Genomic DNA, 4,640 nt, shown 5'->3' with positions numbered 1-4,640 from the left:
CCAAAGGCAAAAGGATTTCTCTCTCCAGAACTGGCTTGAAAAATCCTTCAGAAAGACCATGTTTGCAGGGGGAGGGCAATTAGAATAATGGCTAAGAGCATGGACTCCAGAGCCAGAGTTCAAATCCTGGCTGTGTGGACGTAATGAAGTTATTTAACCCCTTTGTGTCTGTTTCCCCCTAAAATAAGGATGATAATTGTATTACTTCATTGGGTTCTTGGGAGAATTCAGTGAGCTAATGATGTGCTCAAAACAGTGCCTTGTACATGGTAAGCTCTATATAACCATGGCCATCACTCATCCTGCAGACAGCACAAGAATGTTTAATTTGCTTTATGTACTCAACTCTCCAAAAGTAAAAGAAATAAGAGGAACTCCTTTGTTGGATCTAATGTTAAAAACATATGTCAATATTGGTTTATGATGTAGAAGTGACTAGAGCTTGGGAGAAAGTAATGATTTTGTGGAGCTCTTTATGGTGCAGAAGTGACCTGTTCATCTCATTCAAGAAAAGCAGATTTCGACAAGTTGGGAAATTTGCATGAGTCAAAAACATTAAAGGAGAATATGGCTAAAGAGGGACAGAAATTTCCAAGAAGTAAAATGCTCATTATGTAATTACAAATGAACCAAGGAAACATTCTGGGCCCCACCTTCTTCCTAGTTTCCTTTTTCATCCCCCTTTAAATTCTGTCCAATTTAAATCCTAAGTTTGTCTTGCTGCTTCTTCCCATTCCTGTATCACCCACTCTCCTTCAGACTACCTTTATTTTTCACCTGGGCTCCCAACTGGTCTCCCCATATCAACTCTGGCCCCTTTTAGAGTTTAAGGCATTCTCCACCCTCCACACTATACCCACAGTGATTATTTTGAAATATAAATCTGATTGCAATCCCATCATCCCTATCCTACCTCCCACCCTTAGAACCACTTGCTGGCTTCCTAGCACCTCCAGCATAAAGAAAAACAGCTTTAATAGCCTACCAGGCCCTGCCAAGTCTGGGCATCACCTGTCTCTACAGCTTCATCAAGCTCCGTCTTACTTTCTTTACTCCACTCATAACGGCCTTCCTTTAGTCTTAATCACCAAATTTTCATGTGTCACAGGGTCTTTGCATGTGCAAGTCTCTTCCTGGAAAGCTCCTTCTCTTCCCCCTATCTGCACCCCTAACCCTTTTTAAAATCAATAGACTATTTTTTTTTACAGTAGTTATAGGTTTATAGCAAAATTGAGTGGAAAGCACAAAGAGTTCCCATATACCCTGTCCCACCCCCACCCCCATCCCCATACACACACAGCCTCCTCCACCTTCAATATCCTGAAATAGTGTGGGACATTTGCTACAACTGATGAACCAACATAGATGCATCATTATCACCCAAAGGCCGTAGCTTACATTATGATTCATTCGTTGTGTTGTACAGTCAATGGGTTTACACAAATATATAATGATAGGCACCCACCCTTACTGTTTTATTACCCTAAAAATCCCTTGATCTTTAATTTCCTAGTGACTATGATGTTGGGCACCTGCTCATAGGCTTACTTGCCATCTATGTATCTACTTTGGTGAGGTGCCTGTTCAGATCTTTTGCTCATTTCTAAATTGAGTTGTTTCCTTCCTTTTTGACCTCAGTCAGTCCTTCCCACTTATCTTTTAGATCTCAGTGATCCCTTTCTTGTACCTTTAACTAGATTTAAGAAAGAAGAAAGGTTCTTTATAAATGCTTAGCTATGTGCCTCTTCACAGTTATTGAGCTGTAATTTTATATTTATTTGTGTAATTATTTGAGTAGTGTCTCTTTCTTTGAGTTTGTAAGAGCAAGCACCATATCTGCTTCTGTTCCCTGGTATATCAGTAGTTCCTTGTGCTGTACCCAACATGTAGTAGGGGCTCCACAAACATAGAACAAGGAATAATTAATAACCTCATTGAGAAGGAAAGTGGACTGGGCCCAGAGCAGCCATCTAAAGAAACCACCTCAAATACATGGTGAGTTCAGAATTTCAAAGAGCAGGTATAGCAGTGGGAAGGGGCAGAGGGCCAAAAATAAACGTCCAAAGCAGCACCCGCCCACAAGACCGGGGTCAGGAATACTAACATGTAAAATGAGATGAGGCTTAAACAAATGACAGAAACCAGAAACCCTGTTTTAGAAAATCATCTGAAGCAAGGAAAACAACCGGGAAGATCCAGGCCCCACACTTAGTGGAGGAGGCAAATTTTTTAATGCAGAATGTTTTTCTCCCTCAGGAAGAGTAATTCTCAAATCGGAAAGTGTAAAGGCAAATTCCAGAAGAACGTGGAGCGCAGCCGTGAGGAGGTGGTGGGGGCATCTGGCCACATTCGAGTTCTGGTTTTAGAGGAATCTCCTCGGAACTCGGGGATGTGATTGCAGAACTACTGTCCATGATTTCTGAGAAATTTGGGAAAAAAGCCAACAGCCAGGGAAGTGTGAAATGTTTGTCAGTTTTCAAAACGGAAGAATGTGTAAATGGCGTAAATTTAACGACCTCTGACTTCCAAACAACATTAATTCATGGCACAAGTGTGGATTAGATTTGTAATGGAGTGCCTAGAAAGTGGAATTTTACATCTTTCTGCCTCAATAAACTGCCACTTAAAGATTGCCAGTTAGCAAGAGGAGGCAGCCAATCTTCTAAGAGGAAGTCTTTGTTCTTAGAACAATCGTGTGAATGGTCTCCTTCAGTTACGTAAATGTGGGCAGCTAGGCACCCATCATCCTGAGAAGAGGATATAACTGGACATTTTTTCCAACTGTGTGGCTTGACAAAGGCTGTTCTCCATATTTCTTGGTATGAGGAGCTGGTTGCTGAAGCATTTGGACAAATTTATACAGGCGCACAAGGAGCCTTCTGGGAGAAGACGGATCCGAACCACTGCCTTCTCATTTGAGGCAAAATGTAACTCTGATGGGCTGAAATGGTCATACTTGAATCCATGGCTGGGTTCCACCTGAAATGACCAAGAATCACTGCTCACCCCCACTGCACCCACCCAAGTGGAAGAGGAGGTGTGAAATGATGGCTTGATTGTCCTCTGGCATGGTGCATGGCTGAGGCTGACGCACCCCTGCAGCAGCCCAGCTGCCTCACCAGAGGGGTGTCTGTGTGTAGCAGCCCATATGTGGTGCAGTCTTGTCTAAGCATGACACTGCGGGAGGACTCAATGCAACTTGTGTCAGGAGCTGGACTGTTTGTGTGATAGGACTTTGGCAGGACTGGTTTACAAGATGTAGGTCACAGAGCCCCCCGCTGATAAAATAGGATGTGGTAAAGAAGCCAGCCAAAACCAAGATGGCAACAAAAGTGACCTCTGGTGGTCCTCACTGTTCATTATACACCAATTATAATACATTAGCATGCCACAAGATACTCCCATCAGCACCACAACAGTTTACAAATACCATGGCAACCACTGAATGTTATCGTATATCGTCTAAAAAGAGGAGGAACCTTCAGTTCCGGGAAATCTCCACCCCTTTCCTAGAAAACTCACAAATAATCCACCCCATATTTAGCATGTAATCAAGAAATAACTGTAAGTATAGCCAGCCAGCAGCCCGAGTAGCCCCCCTTTTATTCTTTTACTTTCTTAATAAACTTGCTTTCACTTTGCTTGCTCTCTCTTGAATTCCTTCTTGTGCAAAGCCAAGAACTCACGAGGCCTCCCAGGCTGAACCTTAATTTTGGGGCTCACCCTGTGACATTAGCAGCAGTGCATTAGGAGCTGGGGAGGGAGTGGGGGAGTTCTAGTTTCAACAGTGATAGAGATGGCAGCATCAGAGAGAGCCTGGGTTCCTTCAGCCAAACACTGCGTAAACTACAACAATGCACAGGCAGCAGGGAGAGAGGGTTTTGCTCATGAGGAAAGAAAAGAACTTATAGTTGAGGAATGTGAGTCCTTTTAAATCATCAGTCCCAGAGAGACATTAAAATGAGAAAGCAATCACATTCTACTTCCCCCTTGAGCTATGTATTCATCTCTTGAAACTGCTTGCTATTGACACAAATAGCACTTGGACACTATATTGCTTAATGATGTATAGCAAATCACTGTTCAATGCTACTTTTTTGTACGTGTTTTTTGTTTCAGTTTTTGTTTTTGTTTTGAGACAGAGTTTCACTCTTGTTGCCCAGGCTGGAGTGCAATGGCACCATCTCAGCTCACTGCAACCTCTGCCTCCCGGGTTCAAGCAATTCTCCTGCCTCAGCCTCCCGAGTAGCTGGGATTACAGGTGCCCACCACCATATCTGGCTGATTTTTGTATTTTTAGTAGAGATGGGGTTACACCATGTTGGCCAGGCTGGTCTCCTGACCTCAGGTGGTTCACCTACTTGAGCCTTCTAAAGTGCTGGATTATAGAGGTGAGCCACCATGCCTGGCCCAATGTTACTTTTGTAAACCAATGAGAAATCCTGACAAACAACTTTGTATCAGCCTACTCCCTGTCCCCACTTTCTGCCTTTAAATATCCACTTGTGGCCAGGTGTGGTGGCTCATGCCTGTAATCCCAGCACTTTGGGAAGCGGAGGCAGGCGAATCACGAGGTCAGAAGTTCGAGACCAGCCTGGCCAATGTGGTAAAACCCCCCCTCTCTACTAAAATACAAAAAA

The sequence above is a fragment of the Rhinopithecus bieti genome, unplaced genomic scaffold, assembly GCF_001698545.2.
Source record: "Rhinopithecus bieti isolate Rb0 unplaced genomic scaffold, ASM169854v2 scaffold_3040, whole genome shotgun sequence".
NCBI lineage: Eukaryota > Metazoa > Chordata > Mammalia > Primates > Cercopithecidae > Rhinopithecus > Rhinopithecus bieti.
This window is presented reverse-complemented; position numbering follows the sequence as displayed.